At 39.4% G+C, this 27071-nt stretch overlaps 3 long non-coding RNA genes across 3 annotated transcripts; 2 read left to right on the forward strand and 1 right to left on the reverse strand.

The window, feature by feature from the left end:
- Positions 1-1346: 1346 nt before the first annotated feature.
- LOC125898055 (uncharacterized) lies at positions 1347-2022 on the reverse strand. Its single transcript, XR_007450577.1, has 3 exons — positions 1954-2022; positions 1485-1538; positions 1347-1373 (listed from the first exon to the last, which is right to left on the reverse strand). It is a non-coding gene; the product is annotated as an uncharacterized LOC125898055 (long non-coding RNA).
- A 4939-nt stretch (positions 2023-6961) lies between these two features.
- LOC125898049 (uncharacterized) lies at positions 6962-22803 on the forward strand. The gene is made up of 3 exons (XR_007450571.1): positions 6962-7043; positions 8519-8773; positions 22605-22803. It is a non-coding gene; the product is annotated as an uncharacterized LOC125898049 (long non-coding RNA).
- On the forward strand, positions 14407-22589 carry LOC125898052 (uncharacterized). The gene is made up of 3 exons (XR_007450574.1): positions 14407-14523; positions 18239-18313; positions 22351-22589. It is a non-coding gene; the product is annotated as an uncharacterized LOC125898052 (long non-coding RNA).
- Positions 22804-27071: the final 4268 nt, after the last annotated feature.

The following is a 27071-nucleotide window of genomic DNA, read 5'->3' on the forward strand; positions in this document are numbered from 1 at the left end:
GTGTATTAAGGGCTCTGTAGCGTCGCTCGTTAGTTTTTGTGTTCCTAATCAGGTTTCGCTTGCCAGGAGGAGGTATCGCGTCTCGGCAAATCTTTTCTGACGCTGTTCGCGCTTGATTAACCTAGCCTGATGCCTGCACCTGATTTTGAGCAAAGCGTTCTCTCTTGCTAGAACAGCCACTGGGGTGGGAGAATCAGAGGGTGAGACAGGGTCGGTAATAGGCTGCGGGGTGGAGGGCGGGGACGTATGGTTCAATACACTCTCAACACCAGCATCAACAACTACACCTACACCTACTGGATGAGGCAGGGGGTGAGGGATAGGCCGAGGAGGGATAGGCCGAGGAGGGCTGGAGGGATGGCTTGGATATGCATCAACAAACACTACACTCTCATCAACACCAACAACAACACCTACTGGAGGAGGCAGGGGAAAAGGGATAGGCTGAGGCGGGCTGGAGGGGTGGCCTGGATGTGCATCAATAAATGCTATGCTCTCCTCCTCACCGTTTTCAACAACAACGTCAGCAAAAACACTGGGAGGGGGAGGATATGAAGCGGGTATAGGTGATAATGTCAGTAAAGTGGGTAAGTTACTGTGTCTGTAATCACCAGTACTGTCTAACAGATCATCAAAATCTGGAATATAGTCATCACCTCTTAATAATGTGGGGATTGTGGGGAGATTCCCCACACACACACCTCTCCCCGCTGCGGGAGCAGAAGCAGCACCAGTATCAGCAACGCCAGCCTTCACAGGTGTACTTGTAGAAAATAGATCTTTGCTTACTTCGTGCTGATGCTGTAGGCTGGTGTCCTGTGGTGGGAAGAGCGACTCCTGCTGACTCCACAAAGCCTCTGTAGATATTCCCTCGTGAAATAGCCGCCGGTGCGGAGGAGGAGGAGGAGATGGCCCGTGTTCCTCACTGATCGATGCCCTCTCACGCTGCTGGGCGTCCGCTGTTCCGCCGACTTCCTCTCGACCGTTAGGAAACGAGTTCAGACTCCCCGACCTCCTCGAATGTGCCGTTGAAGCACTCCTCAACAGCCGTTGGAGCCGGTTCTACACCGCCCGATCCTAGTGCGCTCCCCGCTTCACCCGCAGATAATCCCTGGACAACCAGTAACGCAGCTACCGCAACACTTGTTTCTTGCGTGGCCGTCAGCTCAGGCGGTTGAGCACTGTTTATTAAAAAAAAATACAACATTAACGTTATCATTATTATTAATACTATTATCATTATTAGGCTGCTATTATTATTATTATTATTATTATTATTAAATAACGACGTGTCTTACGTGAGAAATCCTTGTCCTGACGGTGTAACCCTCTGGAAATTTTCAGCCGGGTAGTCCTGGTGAATCGCCCAGGCACTGTTATGGAAAAAAAACAAAACAAACAAAACGATATGTTAGCAGTATTCTGTATCCGACACATATTAACATAATATTCATATAAAGTAGCGTTAAAACATTGTGTCTTACGTGTTAAACCCTCTAGAAAACTGATGGAGGGGTCTCAGTGGCCTGCACTGTGCACTGTGGAGAAAGAGGAGGTAAAACAGATGTTTGCAATGATGCCGCAAGCATTCCCCCATTAATGATAAATAAAATATAAAAATAAAACAGTCTAACGGTATAAAATCTCTAGCAGCAGACGCTGGAGGGTCTGTTCTGCGCCTTTTCAACGAAAGTGAGCGTCTTTGTGCTGCAGCTGGAAAGTAATACCATTTATTTAGCTTAGTAACACACTCTTTAAAATAATAATAATAAAATACATTCATTAGATCAAGATTTAAAACGAAAATACATTCATTAGATTTAGAAATTAATAACAGTAATAATGAAAATAAGTAAACACACACTATCACACACACACACACGCACGCACACACACACACACACACACACACACACACACACACACACACTACGAAATGATATGTTAACTTACAGCTGCTGGTGGGTTAAGGGGCACGGTTTTCAACTCCGGAATCGTCAGCAGCTGGACCTAATGAGAAATACTTTTTTTTTTTTAGGGACCTCGGCTGAAGGTCGAGGACCCTATTGTTTTTGGTGCGTTTATTAGGGACCTCGGCCTGAAAGGGCGAGGACCCTCTTGTTCTTGTAGTGTTTATTATTATTATTATTATTATTATTATTAGGGACCTCGGCCTGAAAAGGCGAGGACCCTATTGTTTTTGTAGCGTTTTTTATTATTAGGGACCTCGGTCCCTGAAAGGGCGAGGACCCTCTTGTTCTTGTAGCGTTTATTAGGGACCTCGGCCTGAAAGGGCGAGGACCCTCTTGTTCTTGTAGTGTTTATTATTATTATTATTATTATTATTATTATTATTATTATTATTGTTTCTTTCTTTCTTTCAGCGTACGCGACTTTCAACTGGAATTTGACCCCCTAAACATACTCGAAAACTCACCAAAATTGGCATGCCTGTCAGGACTGGCGAAAAATTTTATAAACTGATGAAATTAATCTGAAAAGTGCCAAAATGGGCTCTCTAGCGCCACCTAGAAACACAAAAATGGCCGCTGCAGCCAGTAGGAACGTCGTAGGAAGATCAAACCAAAACAGCCTCGTTCGTCTCATCAAGACCTACAAATCACGCACTCGCACCCATGACCTAACTCCAACAGGAAGTGAGATATTTCCCTTTCAAAATAAGAGTTTTCCTCAAAAAAAAAAAAATCTTTAAAAATCAACTAGTCTGACACCGTTTATCGTATCGGCTTCAAACTCGCACACATTATTCTTCAACGTGTCCTTATCAATTATTGTGCGTAACTTTTTCAATCCTCGACTGGTTTGGATGTTATGACGCGTTTCAGGTGATGTGCGCCAAAACCTCCTGAGGATTTGTTGTGCCACCTAGACACACTAAAATGCCCGGTGCGACGGGTAGGAACCACTTAGAAAGACCAAACCAAAACTGTCTCGTTCGTCTCATCAAGACCTACAAATGTCGCGCTGCAACCCCTGACCTAACTCCAACAGGAAGTGAGCTGTCGGTCTTTGAATGTAAGATGGCGTTTTTCACAAATTCTGTCGATCAAAAATTATTTGCTCCTACACCGTTTATCATAACTGCTTCAAACTTGCACAAATTACAGCGCTACCCCTGCTGAACATTACTTGTGAAGGACTTTGTCATAACTTGAACGGTTTGGATTTTAGAAGCGTTAGAAGGTGCAGGACACAACTCCTCATGATGATCTCTGGAAGAAAAGATGAGGGCCAACACACTGTAAACCTGTGATTAAGGTCACATTTTTCAGTCCATAGACATACAAGCTTTATATGTTTGCGTTCAGAACAAATTTATCTATCTGGTGATGTTTTCAGATTGAAGATGGGACCCATGGTTTGGCATCTGCAAGCATTTGTTTGAGAAAGTTTCAAGCCATTCTGCTCTGTGTCTGAGCTGCATGCAGTCCTTAATTAGCATAACAAAGGCTTCACTCTGACAGTCTGTGTGTCAGAGTGAAGTGTGTATGTGTGTGGTCACACACACATGAGGTTTTAAATTACTTTAAAAATGACCTTTAAAGTATTTCCATGTATTTTATCAATTTTATGTCTTTGAACCCAAGAGACTGACCTGGAGGGTTGCAGTAAATCACCTCATTTCAAGTACAAGTCAGTAACAGTGTTACAAACATCAGGAAAGAATATACATCTTTGAGGAAATGTTACATTCAACAACACAGTAGTCTCATCAAACACCTTTCTTTTGATGTAATTGACAGAAAAATTAAATGCTGTGTTTTTGATGCATACAACATTATGTATACTTCGTGCAATCTGTAACTTTGTCTGCCACAAACAGGAAGTATGTGAACATGTGAGATATGTCAATATGTCAGCAAACTCTCTCTCTCTCTCTCCCTCCCTGTCCCCCCATCTCTCTCTCTCTCTCTCTCTCTCTCTCTCTCTCGTGTCCTGTTACTGCATGTCAGTAACTCGGCCTCTTCTTCAGAGCCTTTGTGCTCCACTGTCTTGCAGGTTAACTTCTATCACAAACTGTCAAAGTTTCATTTGGTCACATGGCTTATGTCTACAAATTGCAAAATATACGCTCACACCACCTTCATAAGAACCCTTTACAGTTTTTAAAATTGAGTTTGACTTATGATTCTGGCTATTGTGGTACAACATGTGGGAAGTATATATTAATATCTGATGGTATACATATGTGACAGTAATCATAAGTGTGTAATAACAGGAGAAGTATGGCACACACAGACAGAAACGGACACACACACACACACACACACACACACACACACACACACACCAGTCCCTATCCCCCCTCCCTCTCCCTCTCTCTCTCTCTCTCTCTCTCTCTCTCTCTCTCTCTCTCTCTCTCTCCCCCCTCTGTCCTCTTTCTCTCGTCTCTCCCTCTCTGCATGTTGAGAACTCGGTCTGTCTGTGTTTCTCATACTTCTACTGTTATTATACACATATGATTAGTGTCACATAGAAGAAAAGATGAGGGCCAACACACTGTAAACTTGTGATTAAGGTGACATTTTTCAGTCCATAGACATACAAGCTTTATATGTTTGCGTTCAGAACAAATTTATCTATCTGGTGATGCTTTCAGATTGAAGATGGGACCCACGGTTTGGAATCTGGAAGGATTTGTTTAAGAAAGTTTCAAGCCATTCTGCTCTGTGTGTGAGATGCAGCTCTCATCAATTAGCATAACAAATGCTTCACTCTGACACACTGTCAGAGTGAAGTGTGTGTGGTCACACAGACATGACAGTATAACATTTACCAAACTCATTCCTAAAACTTTGTCATACATATGTGACAATAATCATATGTGTATAATAACAGTAGAATTATGGCACACACAGACAGACACGGACACACAGAGACACACAGACAGACAGACACCCACACACACACACCCTCCACTCCCTTTTATTATACACATATGATTAGTGTCACATATGTATACAATCAGATATTAATTCAACATACTGTACACACACTCCACTCCCTGCACCCCCCCCTCTCTCTCTTTCTCTGTCTCTCTCTCTCTCCCCCCTCTGTCCTCTTTCTCCCTTTTCTCCCTTTCTGCATGTCTAACTCGGTCGTCTATGTCTGTGTGTGTTATACTTCTACTGTTATTATACACATATGATTATTGTCACATATGTATACTATCAGATATTAATTCAACATATTGTACCACAATTGCTAGAATTATAATTTTAATATTATTGCTTTCATTAATGTTGTTGTAAGCTACTGTCATGATCATCTCTCCTGCATCTCTCTCTCTGTCTCCCCTTCTGTCTCATGGGGTCCTGAGGATAGAGGGATGTTGTATGCTGTAAAGCCCTGTGAGGCAAATTGTCATTTGTGATATTGATTGATTGATTGATCGATATTTGTTTCTTGACTCAACAGCATTCAGTGACAGTATTTCAGTTACAGATGTAGTAAATTTAAAGACTCTGCAATGTTGCACCATTGCTCACTCAGAAATATTAACAAATAATTTGCAATATTAGGCTATAGGAATTATGTTCCATCAGTGTGACTAATAACATCATTGATAGAGATTATTAGTCATTGACAGTACGTCTTTGAAGCGTCATAAAGATTTTTAAAATGTAAACAATAAGACCTACATATTATGAGCATTAAACATTTCAGAGCTGATCTGACAGACTGACAGTCTGGTCCTTGTGCACAGTGTTATTAAAACAAATAAATATAAAAACGACAGAGGTTTGATTTGATCATCACACATGTCAACGTTTCATTAGGTCACATGGCTTATGTCCATAAATTGCAAAATATATGCTCACACCACCTTCATAAGAACCCTTTACAGTTTTTAAAACTGAGTTTGACTTATGATTCTGGCTATTGTGGTACAACATGTGGGAAGTATATATTAATATCTAATGGTATATATATGATAATAATCATATGTCTACAATAGCAGTAGAAGTATGGCACACACAGACAGACACAGACAGACAGACACTCCACTCCCTGTTCCCTCTCTCTCTCTCTCTCTCTCTCTCTCTCTCCCCCTCTGTCCTCTTTCTCCCTTCTCTCCCTTTCTGCATGTCGCTAACTCGGCCGTCTATGTCTGTCTGTCTGTGTGTGTCGTACTTCTGCTGTTATTATACACATATGATTAGTTTCACATATGTATACAATCAGATATTAATTCAACATATTGGTTTAGATTTTAGAAGTGTTAGAAAGTGCAGGACACAACTCCTCATGATGATCTCTGAAGAAAAGATGAGGGCCAACACACTGTAAACCTGTGATTAAGGTGACATTTTTCAGTCCATAGACATACAAGCTTTATATTTTTGCGTTCAGAACAAATTTTTCTATCTGGTGATGCTTTCAGATTGAAGATGGGACCCATGGTTTGGGATCTGGAAGGATCTGTTTGAGATAGTTTCATGCCATTCTGCTCTGTGTGTGAGCTGCATGCAGTCCTTGATTAGCATAACAAAAAACTCGCACACATTATTCTTCAACGTGTCCTTATCAATTATTGTGCGTAACTTTTTCAATCCTCAAATGGTTTGGATGTAATGGCATGTTACAGGTGATGTGCTCCCAACCCTCCTGAGGATTTGTTGTGCCACCTGGACCCACGAAAATGCCCGGTGTGACGGGTAGGAACCACTTAGAAAGACCAAACCAAAACTGTCTCGTTCGTCTCATAAAGACCTACAAATGTCGCGCTGCAACCCCTGACCTAACTCCAACAGGAAGTGAGCTGTCGGTCTTTGAATGTAAGATGGCGTTTTTCACAAATTCTGTCGATCAAAAATTATTTGCTCCTACACCGTTTATCATAACTGCTTCAAACTTGCACAAATTACAGCGCTACCCCTGCTGAACATTACTTGTGAAGGACTTTGTCATAACTTGAACGGTTTGGATTTTAGAAGCGTTAGAAGGTGCAGGACACAACTCCTCATGATGATCTCTGGAAGAAAAGATGAGGGCCAACACACTGTAAACTTGTGATTAAGGTGACATTTTTCAGGCCATAGACATACAAGCTTTATATGTTTGCGTTCAGAACAAATTTATCTATCTGGTGATGTTTTCAGATTGAAGATGGGACCCACGGTTTGGCATCTGGAAGGATTTGTTTGAGAAAGTTTCAAGCCATTCTGCTCTGTGTCTGAGCTGTCCTTAATTAGCATAACAAAGGCTTCACTCTGACAGTCTGTGTGTCAGAGTGAAGTGTGTATGTGTGTGGTCACACACACGAGGTTTTAAATTACTTTAAAAATGACCTTAAAAGTATTTCCATGTATTTTATCAATTTTATGTCTCTGAACCCAAGAGACTGACCTGGAGGGTTGCAGTAAATCACCTCATTTCAAGTACAAGTCAGCAACAATACAACATTTGGGAAGTATATATTAATATCTGATGGTATACATATGTGACAATAATCATATGTGTATAATAACAGTAGAAGTATGGCACACACAGACAGACACGGACACACACACACACACACACACACACACACACTCCACTCCCGATCCCCCCCCCCCCCCCCTCTCTCCCCCCCTGTCCTCTTTCTCCCTTCTCTCCTTCTCTGCATGTCGCTAATTCAGCCGTCTATGTCTGTGTGTCTGTGTGTCATACTTCTACTGTTATTAGACACATATGATTAGTGTCACATATGTATACAATCAGATATTAATTCAACATTTGTAGGTCTTATTATATATTTGTGTCTGTTTGCTGCACTTAGATCCTCACAACAGCCAATACACATAACTCATGCTCATGATCCTTGTGCACAGTGTTATTAAAACAAATAAATATAAAAACAACAGAGGTTTGATTTGAGCTGAGGATAATTCATGCAGTGTAATATTTGAACGTTAAGACAAAAAGTGATGTTCAAAGAAATGACTGATCTGCATAAATTCAGTAAATTAAGACAGTCCTGAGTAACAAACAAATATGCAGCAGGTTAACTTCTATCACAGCAATGCCTGGATAGTGTGACGTGTGAAGTTGTGTTGCTGCTGTAGTGTGAAATGGCTCCTGCTGATTCTGTTAACATTAGTCATTAGTCAAACTGAGCTTGAAGTGCCTGTGTTGTCACCTAAGTACATGGTCATTAATTAGCATAACAATGGCTTCACTCTGACAGACGCAGACCTGTGTGTGTTTGTGTGTGTTGTTTGATCATCACACATGTCAAAGTTTCATTAGGTCACATGGCTTATGTCTACAACTTGAGCTGGGGGACGACGGCGAGGGGCCGAGGTCCCTCCCAACGCTGCTTGCAGCTTTAATTAGGGACCTCGGCCTGAAAGGGCGAGGACCCTCTTGTTCTTGTAGTGTTTATTATTATTATTATTATTATTATTATTGTTTCTTTCTTTCTTTCAGCGTACGCGACTTTCAACTGGAATTTGACCCCCTAAACATGCTTGAAAACTCATCAAAACCAACACACTGTAAACCTGTGATTAAGGTGACATTTTTCAGTCCATAGACATACAAGCTTTATATGTTTGCGTTCAGAACAAATTTATCTATCTGGTGATGTTTTCAGATTGAAGATGGGACCCACGGTTTGGCATCTGGAAGCATTTGTTTGAGAAAGTTTCAAGCCATTCTGCTCTGTGTCTGAGCTGCATGCAGTCCTTAATTAGCATAACAAAGGCTTCACTCTGACAGTCTGTGTGTCAGAGTGAAGTGTGTATGTGTGTGGTCACACACACATGAGGTTTTAAATTACTTTAAAAATGACCTTTAAAGTATTGCCATGTATTTTATCAATTTTATGTCTCTGAACCCAAGAGACTGACCTGGAGGGTTGCAGTAAATCACCTCATTTCAAGTGCAAGTCAGTAACAGTGTTACAAACATCAGGAAAGAATATACATCTTTGAGGAAATGTTACATTCAACAACACAGTAGTCTCATCAGACACCTTTCTTTTGATGTAATTGACAGAAAAATTAAATGCGGTTTTTTTGATGCATACAACATTATGTATACTTCGTGCAATCTGTAACTTTGTCTGCCACAAACAGGAAGTCTGTGAACATGTGAGATATGTCAATATGTCAGCAAACTCTCTCTCTCTCTCCCTCCCTGTCCCCCCATCTCTCTCTCTCTCTCTCTCTCTCTCTCTCTCTCGTGTCCTGTTACTGCATGTCAGTAACTCGGCCTCTTCTTCAGAGCCTTTGTGCTCCACTGTCTTGCAGGTTAACTTCTATCACAAACTGTCAAAGTTTCATTTGGTCACATGGCTTATGTCTACAAATTGCAAAATATACGCTCACACCACCTTCATAAGAACCCTTTACAGTTTTTAAAATTGAGTTTGACTTATGATTCTGGCTATTGTGGTACAACATGTGGGAAGTATATATTAATATCTGATGGTATACATATGTGACAATAATCATAAGTGTGTAATAACAGGAGAAGTATGGCACACACAGACAGAAACGGACACACACACACACACACACACACACACACACACACACACACACACACCAGTCCCTATCCCCCCTCCCTCTCTCTCTCTCTCTCTCTCTCTCTCTCTCTCTCTCTCCCCCCTCTGTCCTCTTTCTCTCGTCTCTCCCTCTCTGCATGTTGAGAACTCGGCCGTCTATGTCTGTCTGTCTGTGTTTCTCATACTTCTACTGTTATTATACACATATGATTAGTGTCACATATGTATACAATCAGATATTAATTCAACATATTGTACTATAGTTGCCAGAATTATAATTATAATATTATTACTTTTATTAATGTTGTTGTAAGCTACATTATGTGCAATAAACATTTGGGAGCTGCTATGACAGATTGCCAGTCTGATCCTTGTGCACAGTGTTATTAAATCAAATAAATATAAAAACGACAGAGGTTTGATTTGAGCTGAGGATGAATTTGTGCAGTGTAATATTTGAACGTTAAGACAAAAAGTGATGCTCAAAGAAATGACTGATCTGCGAAAATTCAGTAACTTAAGACAGTCCTGAGTAACAAAGAAATGTGCAGCAGGTTAACTTCTATCACAGCGGTGCCTGGCTGGTGACATGTGAGGTTGTGTTGCTGCTGTAGTGTGAAATGCCTCATGCTGATTTTGTTATCATTACTTATTAGTCAAACTGAGCTTGAAGTCACCTAATGACATGGTCATTAATTAGCATAACAATGGCTTCACTCTGACAGACACAAGCCTGTGTGTGTGTTTGTGTGTGTGATGTTATTTGAATGTAAGGTGATGTTTTTCACAAATTCTGTCGAACAAAAATTATTTGCTCCTACACCGTTTATCATAACTGCTTCAAACTTGCACAAATTACAGCTCTACCCCTGCTGAACATTACTTGTGAAGGACTTTGTCATAACTTGAACAGTTTGGATTTAAGAAGCGTTAGAAGGTGCAGGACACAACTCCTCATGATGATCTCTGGAAGAAAAGATGAGGGCCAACACACTGTAAACTTGTGATTAAGGTGACATTTTTCAGTCCATAGACATACAAGCTTTATATGTTTGCGTTCAGAACAAATTTATCTATCTGGTGATGCTTTCAGATTGAAGATGGGACCCACGGTTTGGAATCTGGAAGGATTTGTTTGAGAAAGTTTCAAGCCATTCTGCTCTGTGTGTGAGATGCAGCTCTCATCAATTAGCATAACAAATGCTTCACTCTGACACACTGTCAGAGTGAAGTGTGTGGTCACACAGACATGACAGTATAACATTTACCAAACTCATTCCTAAAACTTTGTCATACATATGTGACAATAATCATATGTGTATAATAACAGTAGAATTATGGCACACACAGACAGACACGGACACACAGAGACACACAGACAGACAGACACCCACACACACACACCCTCCACTCCCTTTTATTATACACATATGATTAGTGTCACATATGTATACAATCAGATATTAATTCAACATATTGTACACACACTCCACTCCCTGCACCCCCCCTCTCTCTCTTTCTCTGTCTCTCTCTCTCTCCCCCCTCTGTCCTCTTTCTCCCTTTTCTCCCTTTCTGCATGTCTAACTCGGTCGTCTATGTCTGCGTGTGTTATACTTCTACTGTTATTATACACATATGATTATTGTCACATATGTATACTATCAGATATTAATTCAACATATTGTACCACAATTGCTAGAATTATAATTTTAATATTATTCCTTTCATTAATGTTGTTGTGAGCTACTGTCATGATCATCTCTCCTGCATCTCTCTCTGTCTCCCCTTCTGTCTCATGGGGTCCTGAGGATAGACGGATGTTGTATGCTGTAAAGCCCTGTGAGGCAAATTGTGATTTGTGATATTGATTGATTGATTGATCGATATTTGTTTCTTGACTCAACAGCATTCAGTGACAGTATTTCAGTTACAGATGTAGTAAATTTAAAGACTCTGCAATGTTGCACCATTGCTCACTCAGAAATATTAACAAATGATTTGCAATATTAGTCTAAAGGAATTATGTTCCATCAGTGTGACTAATAACATCATTGATAGAGATTATTAGTCATTGATAGTACGTCTTTGAAGCGTCATAAAGATTTTTAAAATGTAAACAATAAGACCTACATATTATGAGCATTAAACATTTCAGAGCTGATCTGACAGACTGACAGTCTGGTCCTTGTGCACAGTGTTATTAAAACAAATAAATATAAAAACGACAGAGGTTTGATTTGATCATCACACATGTCAAAGTTTCATTAGGTCACATGGCTTATGTCTACAAATTGCAAAATATATGCTCACACCACCTTCATAAGAACCCTTTACAGTTTTTAACATTGAGTTTGACTTATGATCCTGGCTATTGTGGTACAACATGTGGGAAGTATATATTAATATCTGATAGTATACATATGTGACAATAATCATATGTGTGTAATAACAGGAGAAGTATGGCACACACAGACAGACACGGACACACACAGAGACACACACACACACACACACACACACACTCCCTATCCCCCCTCTCTCTCTCTATCTCTCTCTCTCTCTCTCTCTCTCTCTCTCTCTCTCTCTCCTCCCTCTGTCCACTTTCTCTCGTCTCTCCCTCTCTGCATGTTGAGAACTGGGCCGTCTATGTCTGTCTGTCTGTGTGTGTCATACTTCTAGTGTTATTATACACATATTATTAGTGTCACATATGTATACAATCAGATTTTAATTCAACATTTGTAGGTCTTAGTATATATTTGTGTCTGTTTGCTGCACTTAGATCCTCAAAGCAGCCAGTACACATCACTCAAGCTTTCACTAGGTCACATGATTTCAAATGAAGATGGATGTGTTGTTTGATCATCACACATGTCAAAGTTTCATTAGGTCACATTGGCTTGTGTCTACAAGTTTCAAATTATAAGCTCACACCACCTTCATAAGAACCTTGCATTTTTAACCCTGCGGGCCCACTCATAAAAAATCACACCTGTCCCCTTCGGAACGGTGTGAACAACAGAAAAATATTAAATTTTAACATATTTCTCTACATTTTTTTGCTTAAATCTTTGAACCAACTTGTTCTCAGATTATGCATATCTAATATTCATTCCTTTTAAGGATTTTCACAATTTATTTGCCATTTTATTTACATGAAGTCACTGTTACTTTAATGAAAAAAAACATGAATAAAAATTAACTATATAATAAATGTTGGATGGATTTTTTTATTTTATTTATCACAGTCTGTGATATGTGAATGATAAATAACAACACCAATTTTGATGCATTATCATTTTTGGGGGCAGTTTCTATTTTTCAATAAAAATAGACACTGTTCCCCTTCAGGACTTTTTTTTGTCTTTGTTGAAAAACAACCATAAAAATATTAATTTTTTTTTTGATTTTTAACTCCTAGTCAGAGTATACATACCAAATATTCATTGTGGGTGTATGTATGAGAGAGAAAGACAGGGAGATATATATATATATATATATATATATATATATATATATGTAGAGAGAGAGAGAGAGAGAGAGAGAGACATGGAGAAAAAAAATAATGTAACCTTAAAGCAACCTGCAGTTCATAATTTGCAAATTTTAGCGACACAATTACACTCACACACACACACACACACACACACACACACACACACACACTCCACTCCCTGTCCCCCCCCTCTCTCTCTCTGTCTCTCTTTCTCCCCCCTCTCCCCTCTATCTCCCTTCTCTCCCTCTCTGCTCGTCACTAACTGCCGTACTGCATATCAGTAACTCGGCCTCTTCTCCAGAGCCTTTGTGTTCCACTGTCTTGCAGGTTAACTTCTATCACAGCGGTGCCTGGATAGTGTGGTGTGTGTGGTTGTGTTGCTGCTGTGGTGTCAAATGCGTCCTGCTGATTCTGTTATCATTAGTCATTCGTCAAACTGAACTTGAAGTGCCTGTGCTGTCACCTAAGTACGTGGTCATTAATTAGCATAACAATGGCTTCACTCTGACAGACACAGGCCTGTGTGTGTTTGTGTGTGTGTGTTGTTTGATCATCGCACATGTCAAAGTTTCATTAGGTCACATGGCTTACGTCTGCAACTTGAGCTGGGGGACGACGGCAAGGGGCCGAGGTCCCTCCCAATGCTGCTTGCAGCTTTAATTATTATTATTGTTTCTTTCTTTCATTATACGCGACTTTGAACTGGAATTTGACCCCCTGAACATGCTCCAAAACTCACCAAAATTTGCACGCATGTCAGGACTGGCGAAAAATTTTATAAAATGAAAAAATTAATCTGAAAAGTGCCAAAATGGGCTCTGTAGCGCCACCTATCTGTCTAGACCACTAAAATGGCCGCTGCAGCCAGTAGGAACGTCGTAGGAAGATCAAACCAAAACAGCTGTGTTCGTCTCATCAAGACCTACAAATCACACACTCGCACCTATGACCTAAATCCAACAGGAAGTGAGCTATTTCCTTTCAAATTAAGATTTTTCCGAAAAAAAAAGAAATTCCTTTAAAAAACATTTCCTCCTACACCGTTTATCGTATCGGCTTCAAACTCGCACACATTATTCTTCAATGTGTCCTTATCAATTATTGTGCGTAACTTTTTCAATCCTCGACTGGTTTGGATGTTATGGCGCGTTTCAGGTGATGTGCGCCAAAACCTCCTGACGATTTGTTGTGCCACCTAGACACACTAAAATGCCCGGTGCGACGGGTAGGAACCACTTAGAAAGACCAAACCAAAACTGTCTCGTTCGTCTCATCAAGACCTACAAATGTCGCGCTGCAACCCCTGACCTAACTCCAACAGGAAGTGCGCTGTCGGTCTTTGAATGTAAGATGGCGTTTTTCACAAATTCTGTCGATCTAAAATTATTTGCTCCTACACCGTTTATCATAACTGCTTCAAACTTGCACAAATTACAGCTCTACCCCTGCTGAACATTACTTGTGAAGGACTTTGTCATAACTTGAACGGTTTGGATTTTAGAAGCGTTAGAAGGTGCAGGACACAACTCCTCATGATGATCTCTGGAAGAAAAGATGAGGGCCAACACACTGTAAACTTGTGATTAAGGTGACATTTTTCAGGCCATAGACATACAAGCTTTATATGTTTGCGTTCAGAACAAATTTATCTATCTGGTGATGTTTTCAGATTGAAGATGGGACCCACAGTTTGGCATCTGGAAGGATTTGTTTGAGAAAGTTTCAAGCCATTCTGCTCTGTGTGTGAGTGGCAGCTGTCATTAATTAGCATAACAAAGGCTTCACTCTGACAGTCTGTGTGTCAGAGTGAAGTGTGTATGTGTGTGGTCACACACACATGAGGTTTTAAATTACTTTAAAAATGACCTTTAAAGTATTTCCATGTATTTTATCAATTTTATGTCTCTGAACTCAAGTGATTGACCTGGAGGGTTGCAGTAAATCACCTCATTTAAACTACAAGTCAGTAACAGTGTTACAAACATCAGGAAAGAATATACATCTTTGAGGAAATGTTACATTCAACAACACAGTAGCCTCATCAAACACTTTCTTTTGATGTAATTGATCGAAAAATTAAATGCTGTGTATTTGATGCATACAACATTATGTATACTTCGTGCAATCTGTAACTTTGTCTGCCACAAACAGGAAGTATGTGAACGTGTGAGATATGTCAATGTGTCAGCAAACTCTCTCTCTCTCCCTCCCTGTCCCTCCATCTCTCTCTCTCTCTCTCTCTCTCTCGTGTCCTGTTACTGCATGTCAGTAACTTGGCCTCTTCTCCAGAGCCTTTGTGCTCCACTGTCTTGCAGGTTAACTTATATCACAAACTGTCAAAGTTTCATTAGGTCACATGGCTTATGTCTACAAATTGCAAAATATACGCTCACACCACCTTCATAAAAACCCTGTACAGTTTTTAAAATTGAGTTTGACTTATGATTCTGGCTATTGTGGTACAACATGTGGGAAGTATATATTAATATCTGATAGTATACATATGTGACAATAATCATATGTGTGTAATAACAGGAGAAGTATGGCACACACAGACAGAAACGGACACACACAGACACATACACACACACACCAGTCCCTATCCCCTCTCTCTCTCTCTCTCTCTCTCTCTCTCCCCCCTCTGTCCTCTTTCTCCCTTCTCTCCCTCTCTGCATGTTGAGAACTCGGCCGTCTATGTCTGTCTGTCTGTGTTTCTCATACTTCTGCTGTTATTATACACATATGATTAGTGTCACATATGTATACAATCAGATATTAATTCAACATATTGTACTATAGTTGCCAGAATTGTAATTATCATACTATTACTTTTATTAATGTTGTTGTAAGCTACATTATGTGCAATAAACATTTTGGAGCTACTTTGACAGACTGACAGTCTGATCCCTGTGCACAGTGTTATTAAGACAAATAAATATAAAAACGACAGAGGTTTGATTTGATCATCACACATGTCAAAGTTTCATTAGGTCACATGGCTTATGTCTATAACTTTCAAAATATACGCTCACACCACCTTCATAAGAACCCTTTACAGTTTTTAAAATTGAGTTTGACTTATGATTCTGGCTATTGTGGTACAACATGTGGGAAGTATATATTAATATCTGATGGTATACATATGTGACAATAATCATATGTGTGTAATAACAGGAGAAGTATGGCACACACAGACAGACACGGACACACACAGAGACACACACACACACACACACACTCCACTCCCTATCCCCCCCCCTCTCTCTCTCTCTCTCTCTCTCTCTCTCTCTCTCTCTCTCTCTCTCTCTCTCTCTCTCTCTCTCTCCTCTCTGCATGTTGAGAACTCGGCCGGCTATGTCTGTCTGTCTGTGTGTGTCATACTTCTAGTGTTATTATACACATATTATTAGTGTCACATATGTATACAATCAGATTTTAATTCAACATTTGTAGGTCTTAGTATATATTTGTGTCTGTTTGCTGCACTTAGATCCTCAAAGCAGCCAGTACACATCACTCAAGCTTTCACTAGGTCACATGATTTCAAATGAATATGGATGTGTTGTTTGATCATCACACATGTCAAAGTTTCATTAGGTCACATGGCTTGTGTCTACAAGTTTCAAATTATAAGCTCACACCACCTTCATAAGAACCTTGCATTTTTAACCCTGTGGGCCCCCTTATAAAAAATCACACCTGTCCCCTTCGGAACGGTGTGAACAACAGAAAAATATTAAATATTAACATATTTCTCTACATTTTTTTGCTTAAATCTTTTAAGCAACTTGTTCTCAGATTATGCATATCTAATATTCATTCCTTTTGAGGATTTTCACAATATATTTGCCATTTTATTTACATGAAGTCGCTGTTACTTTAATGAAAAAAACATGAATTAAGATTAACTATATAATAAATGTTGGATGGATTTTTTTTATTTTATTTATCACAGTCTGTGATGTGTGAATGATAAATAACAACACCAATTTTGATGCATTATCATTTTTGGGGGCAGTTTCTATTTTTCAATAAAAATAGACACTGTTCCCCTTCAGGACTTTTTTTTGTCTTTGTTGAAAAACAACCATAAAAATATTAATTTTTTTTTTTGATTTTTAACTCCTAGTCAGAGTATACATACCAAATATTCATTGTGGGTGTATGTATGAGAGAGAAAGACAGGGAGATATATTATATTATATATATATATATATATATGTAGAGAGAGAGAGAGAGAGACATGGAGAAAAAAAATAATGTAACCTTAAAGCAACCTGCAGTTCATAATTTGCAAATTTTAGCGACACAATTACACTCACACACACACAGACACACACACACACACTCCACTCCCTGTCCCCCCTCTCTCTCTCTGTCTCTCTTTCTCCCCCCTCTCTCCTCTCTCTCCCTTCTCTCCCTCTCTGCTCATCACTAACTGCCGTACTGCATATCAGTAACTCGGCCTCTTCTCCAGAGCCTTTGTGTTCCACTGTCTTGCAGGTTAACTTCTATCACAGCGGTGCCTGGATAGTGTGGTGTGTGTGGTTGTGTTGCTGCTGTGGTGTCAAATGCGTCCTGCTGATTCTGTTATCATTAGTCATTAGTCACATGTCAAAGTTTCAAATTTTATAAAATCTCATCAACACCTACAAATCACGCACTCGCACCCATGACCTAACTCCAACCGGAAGTGAGATTTTCCCTTTCAAAATAAGAGTTTTCCTCAAAAAAAAAAAATCCTTTAAAAATCAACTAGTCCGACACCGTTTATCGTATCGGCTTCAAACTCTTCAGATTATTGTTCAACGTGTCCTTATCAATTATTGTGCGCGTAACTTTCTCAATCCTCGACTGGTTTGGATGTTATGGCGCGTTTCAGGTGATGTGCCAAAACCTCCTGATGATTTGTTGTGCCACCTAGACACACTAAAATGCCCGATGGTAGGAACCACTTAGAAGACCAAACCAAAACTGTCTGTGTCTCATCAAGACCTACAAATGTCGCGCTGCAACCCCTGACCTAACTCCAACAGGAAGTGAGCTGTCGGTCTTTGAATGTAAGATGGCGTTTTTCACAAATTCTGTCGATCAAAAATTATTTGCTCCTACACCGTTTATCATAACTGCTTCAAACTTGCACAAATTACAGCTCTACCCTTGCTGAACATTACTTGTGAAGGACTTTGTCATAACTTGAACGGTTTGGATTTTAGAAGCGTTAGAAGGTGCAGGACACAACTCCTCATGATGATCTCTGGAAGAAAAGATGAGGACCAACACACTGTAAACTTGTGATTAAGGTGACATTTTTCAGGCCACAGACATACAAGCTTTATATGTTTGCGTTCAGAACAAATTTATCTATCTGGTGATGCTTTCAGATTTAAGATGGGACCCACGGTTTGGCATCTGGAAGGATTTATTTGAGAAAGTTTCAAGCCATTCTGCTCTGTGTCTGAGCTGCATGCAGTCCTTAATTAGCATAACAAACAACTCTGACACACTGTCAGAGTGAAGTGTGTGTGGTCACACAGACATGACAGTATAACATTTACCAAACTCATTCCTAAAACTTTGTCATACTTATGTGACAATAATCATATGTGTATAATAACAGTAGAATTATGGCACACACAGACAGACACGGACACACAGAGACACACAGACAGACAGACACCCACACACACTCACTCCTTTTATTATACACATATGATTAGTGTCACATATGTATACAATCAGATATTAATTCAACATATTGTACACACACTCCACTCCTGCACCCTCTCTCTTCTCTCTGTCTCTCTCTCTCTCCCCCTCTGTCCTCTTTCTCCTTTTCTCTCCTTTCTGCATGTCTAACTCGGCGTCTATGTCTGTGTGTGTTATACTTCTAATTTTCTTATACACATATGATTACTGTCACATATGTATACTATCAGATATTAATTCAACATATTGTACCACAATTGCTAGAATTATAATTTTAATATTATTGCTTTCATTAATGTTTGTGTAAGCTACTGTCATGATCATCTCTCCTGCATGTCTCTCTGTCTCCTTCTGTCTCATGGGGTCCTGAGGATAGAGGGATGTTGTATGCTGTAAAGCCCTGTGAGGCAAATTGTGATTTGTGATATTGATTGATTGATTGATCGATATTTGTTTCTTGACTCAACAGCATTCAGTGACAGTATTTCAGTTACAGATGTAGTAAATTTAAAGACTCTGCAATGTTGCACCATTGCTCACTCAGAAATATTAACAAATAATTTGCAATATTAGGCTATAGGAATTATGTTCCATCAGTGTGACTAATAACATCATTGATAGAGATTATTAGTCATTGATAGTACGTCTTTGAAGCGTCATAAAGATTTTTAAAATGTAAACAATAAGACCTACATATTATGAGCATTAAACATTTCAGAGCTGATCTGACAGACTGACAGTCTGGTCCTTGTGCACAGTGTTATTAAAACAAATAAATATAAAAACGACAGAGGTTTGATTTGATCATCACACATGTCAAGGTTTCATTAGGTCACATGGCTTATGTCTACAAATTGCAAAATATATGCTCACACCACCTTCATAAGAACCCTTTACAGTTTTTAAAAATGAGTTTGACTTATGATTCTGGCTATTGTGGTACAACATGTGGGAAGTATATATTAATATCTGATGGTATACATATGACAATAATCATATGTCTACAATAGCAGTAGAAGTATGGCACACACAGACAGACACAGACACACACAGATACACAGAGACACACACACACACACACATGCACACACACACACACACACACACACACACACACACACTCCACTACCTATCACCACACTCTCTCACTCTCTCTCTCTCTCTCTCTCTCTCTCTCTCTCTCTCTCTCTATCTCTCTCTCTCTCTCTCTCTTTCTCTCGACTCTCCCTCGCTGCATGTTGAGAACTCGGCCGTCTATGTCTGTCTGTCTGTGTGTGTCATACTTCTGGTGTTATTATACACATATTATTAGTGTCACATATGTATACAATCAGATTTTAATTCAACATTTGTAGGTCTTAGTATATATTTGTGTCTGTTTGCTGCACTTAGATCCTCAAAGCAGCCGGTACACATCACTCAAGCTTTCACTAGGTCACATGATTTCAAATGAATTTGGATGTGTTGTTTGATCATCACACATGTCAAAGTTTCATTAGGTCACATGGCTTGTGTCTACAAGTTTCAAATTATAAGCTCACCACCTTCATAAGAAACTTGCATTTTTAACCCCATGGCCCCTTCTAAAAATCACACCTGTTTGAACGGTGTGAACAACAGAAAAATATTAAATATTAACATATTTCTCTACATTTTTTTGCTTAAATCTTTTAAGCAACTTGTATTCAGATTATGCATATCTAATATTCATTCCTTTTGAGGATTTTCACAATATATTTGCCATTTTATTTACATGAAGTCACTGTTACTTTAATGGAAAACATGAATTAAGATTAACTTTATAATAAATGTTGGATGGATTTTTTATTTTATTTATCACAGTCTGTGATATGTGAATGATAAATAACGACACCAATTTTGATGCATTATCATTTTGGGGCAGTTTCTATTTTTCAATAAAAATACACACTGTTCCTCCAGGACTTTGTCTTTGTTGAAAAACAACCATGAAAATATTAAATTTTTTGATTTTTATCTCCTAGTCAGAGTATATATACAAAATATTGTTTGTGTGTGTTTGTTTGAGAGAGATAGAGAGTGAGAGAGAGATATAGAGAGATAGAGAGGAGAGAGAGAGAGAGAGAGAGAGAGAGAGAGAGAGAGAGAGAGAGATGGAGAAAAATAATAATGTAACCTTAAAGCAACCTGCAGCTCATAATTTGTAATTTTTAGCGACACAATTACACACACATACATACACACACACACACACACTCCACTCCCGTCCCTCTCTCTCTCTCTCTGTCCTCTTTCTCCCCTCTGTCCTCTTTCTCCCTTCTCTCCTCTCTGCATGTCACACTTGGCCGTCTGTGTCTGTGTGTGTCATACTTCTACTGTTATAATACACATATGATTAGTGTCACATATGTATACAATCAGATATTAATTCAACATTTGTAGGTCTTAGTATATATTTGTTTCTCTTTGCTGCACTTAGACCCTCTCAACAGCCGGTACATATCACTCAAGCTTTCACTAGGTCACATGATTTCAATTGAATATGGATGTGTTGGTTGATCTTCACACACGTCAAAGTTTCATTAGGTCACATGGCTTATGTACACAACTTGAGCTGGGGGATGACGGCGTGGGGGGACGACGGCGGGGGGCCGAGGTCCCTCCCAACGCTGCTTGCAGCTTTAATTAGGGACCTCGGCTGAAGGTCGAGGACCCTATTGTTTTTGGTGCGTTTATTATTATTCTTTCTTTCATCCGCCGCCACTTTAAACTGGAATTTGACCCCCTGAACATGCTCCAAAACTCACCAAAATTGGCACGCATGTCAGGACTGGCGAAAAATTTTATAACATGAAAAAATTAATCTGAAAAGTGCCAAAATGGGCTCTCTAGTGCCACCTATCAGTCTAGACCACTAAAATGGCCGCTGCAGCCAGTAGGAACGTCGTAGGAAGATCAAACCAAAACAGCCGTGTTCGTCTCATCAAGACCTACAAATCACGCACTCACACCTTTGACCTAAATCCAACAGGAAGTGAGCTATTTCCTTTCAAAGTAAGATTTTTCCGAAAAAAAAGAAATTCCTTTAAAAAACATCTCCTCCTACACCGTTTATCATATCGGCTTCAAACTCGCACACATTATTGTTCAACGTGTCCTTATCAATTATTGTGCGTAACTTTTTCAATCCTCGACTGGTTTGGATGTTATGACGCGTTTCAGGTGATGTGCTAAAACCTCCTGAGGATTTGTTGTGCCACCTAGACACACTAAAATGCCCGGTGCTGACGGGTAGGAACCACTTAGAAGGACCAAACCAAAACTGTCTCTGTTCGTCTCACAAAGACCTACAAATGTCGTGCTGCAACCCTGACCTAACTCCAACAGGAAGTGAGCTGTCGGTCTTGAATGTAAGATGGCGTTTTTCACAAATTCTGTCGATCAAAATTATTTGCTCCTACACCGTTTATCATAACTGCTTCAAACTTGCACAAATTACAGCTCTACCCCTGCTGAACATTACTTGTGAAGGACTTTGTCATAACTTGAACGGTTTGGATTTTAGAAGCATTAGAAGGTGCAGGACACAACTCCTCATGATGATCTCTGAAAGAAAGGATGAGGGCCAACACACTGTAAACTTGTGATTAAGGTGACATTTTTCAGTCCATAGACATACAAGCTTTATATGTTTGCGTTCAGAACAAATTTATCTATCTGGTGATGTTTTCAGATTGAAGATGGGACCCACGGTTTGGCATCTGGAAGCATTTGTTTGAGAAAGTTTCAAGCCATTCTGCTCTGTGTCTGAGCTGCATGCAGTCCTTAATTAGCATAACAAAGGCTTCACTCTGACAGTCTGTGTGTCAGAGTGAAGTGTGTATGTGTGGGTCACACACACATGAGGTTTTAAATTACTTTAAAAATGACCTTAAAAGTATTTCCATGTATTTTATCAATTTTATGTCTCTGAACCCAAGAGACTGACCTGGAGGGTTGCAGTAAATCACCTCATTTCAAGTACAAGTCAGTAACAGTGTTACAAACATCAGGAAAGAATATACATCTTTGAGGAAATGTTACATTCAACAACACAGTAGTCTCATCAAACACCTTTCTTTTGATGTAATTGACAGAATTAAATGCTGTGTTTTTGATGCATATAACATTATGTATACTTCAGGCAATCTGTAACTTTGTCTGCCACAAACAGGAAGTATGTGAACATGTGAGATATGTCAATATGTCAGCAAACTCTCTCTCTCTCTGACACCATCTCTCTCTCTCTCTCTCTCTGTCTCTCTCTCTCTCTCTCTCTCTCTCTCCCTCGTGTCCTGTTACTGCATGTCAGTAACTCGGCCTCTTCTTCAGAGCCTTTGTGCTCCACTGTCTTGCAGGTTAACTTCTATCACAAACTGTCAAAGTTTCATTAGGTCACATGGCTTATGTCTACAAATTGCAAAATATACGCTCACACCACCTTCATAAGAACCCTTTACAGTTTTTAAAATTGAGTTTGACTTATGATTCTGGCTATTGTGGTACAACATGTGGGAAGTATATATTAATATCTGATGGTATACATATGTGACAATAATCATATGTGTGTAATAACAGGAGAAGTATGGCACACACAGACAGACACGGACACACACAGAGACACACACACACACACACACACACACACACACACACACACACACACACTCCACTCCCTATCCCCCCCCCCCCCCTCTCTCTCTCTCTCTCTCAATTCTCAATTCAGTAAGCTTTATTGGCATGACTGTAGATTAACAATATTGCCAAAGACATTAAAATTTACAAATAAAGTACAATAATAAAATAAGTCAGAAAACTATAAAAAAAGATTAAATATATGATATATAATATGTAATACACCAATCTACACTACAATACACCAATATATAATATAGAAAAATATGAATAAAGAAAACTGTAGATTGTGAGTTACAAGGACTGTAAATATAGACAGGTGTGTCGGGTGTTGTGATGGTTGTCCCTCAGGCTGTGGCATAACCTGACATATGTTGCTGCTGCTAAGCTGCTCTCTCTCTCTCTCTCTCTCTCTCTCTCTCTCTCTCTCTCTCTCTCTCTCTCTCTCTCTCCTCCCTCTGTCCTCTTTCTCTCGTCTCTCCCTCTCTGCATGTTGAGAACTCGGCCGTCTATGTCTGTCTGTCTGTGTGTGTCATACTTCTAGTGTTATCATACACATATGATTAGTGTCACATATGTATACAATCAGATTTTAATTCAACATTTGTAGGTCTTAGTATATATTTGTGTCTGTTTGCTGCACTTAGATCCTCAAAGCAGCCAGTACACATCACTCAAGCTTTCACTAGGTCACATGATTTCAAATGAATATGGATGTGTTGTTTGATCATCACACATGTCAAAGTTTCATTAGGTCACATGGCTTGTGTCTACAAGTTTCAAATTATAAGCTCACACCACCTTCATAAGAACCTTGCATTTTTAACCCTGCGGGCCCCCTTCTAAAAAATCACACCTGTCCCCTTCGGAACGGTGTGAACAACAGAAAAATATTAAATATTAACATAATTTTCTACATTTTTTTGCTTAAATCTTTTAAGCAACTTGTTCTCAGATTATGCATATCTAATATTCATTCCTTTTGAGGATTTTCACAATATATTTGCCATTTTATTTACATGAAGTCACTGTTACTTTAATGAAAAAACATGAATTAAGATTAACTATATAATAAATGTTGGATGGATTTTTTTATTTTATTTATCACAGTCTGTGATATGTGAATGATAAATAACAACACCAATTTTGATGCATTATCATTTTTGGGGGCAGTTTCTATTTTTCAATAAAAATAGACACTGTTCCCCTTCAGGACTTTTTTTTTGTCTTTGTTGAAAAACAACCATAAAAATATTAATTTTTTTTTTTTTGATTTTTAACTCCTAGTCAGAGTATACATACCAAATATTCATTGTGGGTGTATGTATGAGAGAGAAAGACAGTGAGATATATTATATTATATTATGTATATATATATATATATATAGAGAGAGAGAGAGAGAGAGAGAGAGACATGGAGAAAAAAAATAATGTAACCTTAAAGCAACCTGCAGCTCATAATTTGCAAATTTTAGCGACACAATAACACTCACACACACACACACACACACACACACTCCACTCCCTGTCCCCCCTCTCTCTCTGTCTGTCTCTCTCTCTCTCTTTCTCCTCTCTCCCTTCTCTCCCTCTCTGCTTGTCACTAACTGCCGTACTGCATATCAGTAACTCGGCCTCTTCTCCAGAGCCTTTGTGTTCCACTGTCTTGCAGGTTAACCTCTAGCACAGCGGTGCCTGGATAGTGTGTGTGTGTGGTTGTGTTGCTGCTGTGGTGTCAAATGCGTCCCTGCTGATTCTGTTATCATTAGTCATTAGTCAAACTGAACTTGAAGTGCCTGTGCTGTCACCTAAGTACGTGGTCATTAATTAGCATAACAATGGCTTCACTCTGACAGACACAGGCCTGTGTGTGTTGTGTGTGTGTGTTGTTTGATCATCGCACATGTCAAAGTTTCATTAGGTCGGGGGCCGAGGTCCCTCCCAACGCTGCTTGCAGCTTTAATTAGGGACCTCGGTCCCTGAAAGGGCGAGGACCCTATTGTTCTTGTAGTGTTTATTATTCTTCTTATTATTATTGTTTCTTTCTTTCATTATACGCGACTTTGAACTGGAATTTGACCCCCTGAACATGCTCCAAAACTCACCAAAATTGGCACGCATGTCAGGACTGGCGAAAAATTTTATAAAATGAAAAAATTAATCTTAAAAGTGAAAAAATGGGCTACCTAGCGCCACCTATCAGTCTAGACCACTAAAATGGCCGCTGCAGCCAGTAGGAACGTCGTAGGAAGATCAAACCAAAACAGCCGTGTTCGTCTCATCAAGACCTACAAATCACACACTCGCACCCATGACCTAAATCCAACAGGAAGTGAGCTATTTCCTTTCAAAGTAAGATTTTTCCTCAAAAAAAGAAATTCCTTTAAAAAACATCTCCTCCTACACTCGCTTATCGTATCGGCTTCAAACTCGCACAGATTATTGTTCAACGTGTCCTTATCAATTATTGTGCGTAACTTTTTCAATCCTCGACTGGTTTGGATGTTATGGCGCGTTTCAGGTGATGTGCGCCAAAACCTCCTGAGGATTTGTTGTGCCACCTAGACACACTAAAATGCCCGGTGTGACGGGTAGGAACCACTTAGAAAGACCAAACCAAAACTGTCTCGTTCGTCTCATCAAGACCTACAAATGTCGCACTGCAACCCCTGACCTAACTCCAACAGGAAGTGAGCTGTCGGTCTTTGAATGTAAGATGGCGTTTTTCACAAATTCTGTCGATCAAAAATTATTTGCTCCTACACCGTTTATCATAACTGCTTCAAACTTGCACAAATTACAGCTCTACCCCTGCTGAACATTACTTGTGAAGGACTTTGTCATAACTTGAACGGTTTGGATTTTAGAAGCGTTAGAAGGTGCAGGACACAACTCCTCATGATGATCTCTGGAAGAAAAGATGAGGGCCAACACACTGTAAACTTGTGATTAAGGTGACATTTTTCAGGCCATAGACATACAAGCTTTATATGTTTGCGTTCAGAACAAATTTATCTATCTGGTGATGTTTTCAGATTGAAGATGGGACCCACGGTTTGGCATCTGGAAGGATTTGTTTGAGAAAGTTTCAAGCCATTCTGCTCTGTGTCTGAGCTGCATGCAGTCCTTAATTAGCATAACAAAGGCTTCACTCTGACACACTGTCAGAGTGAAGTGTGTGTGGTCACACAGACATGACAGTATAACATTTACCAAACTCATTCCTAAAACTTTGTCATACTTATGTGACAATAATCATATGTGTATAATAACAGTAGAATTATGGCACACACAGACAGACACGGACACACAGAGACACACAGACAGACAGACACCCACACACACACTACTCCCTTTTATTATACACATATGATTAGTGTCACATATGTATACAATCAGATATTAATTCAACATATTGTACACACACTCCACTCCCTGCACCTCTCTCTCTTTCTCTGTCTCTCTCTCTCCCCTCTGTCCTCTTTCTCCCTTATCTCCCATCCTGCATGTCTAACTCGGTCTCCTATGTCTGTGTGTGTTATACTTCTACTGTTATTATACACATATGATTATTGTCACATATGTATACTATCAGATATTAATTCAACATATTGTACCACAATTGCTAGAATTATAATTTTAATATTATTGCTTTCATTAATGTTGTTGTAAGCTACTGTCATGATCATCTCTCCTGCATCT

This window comes from Epinephelus fuscoguttatus, linkage group LG12, assembly GCF_011397635.1.
Source record: "Epinephelus fuscoguttatus linkage group LG12, E.fuscoguttatus.final_Chr_v1".
Lineage (NCBI taxonomy): Eukaryota > Metazoa > Chordata > Actinopteri > Perciformes > Serranidae > Epinephelus > Epinephelus fuscoguttatus.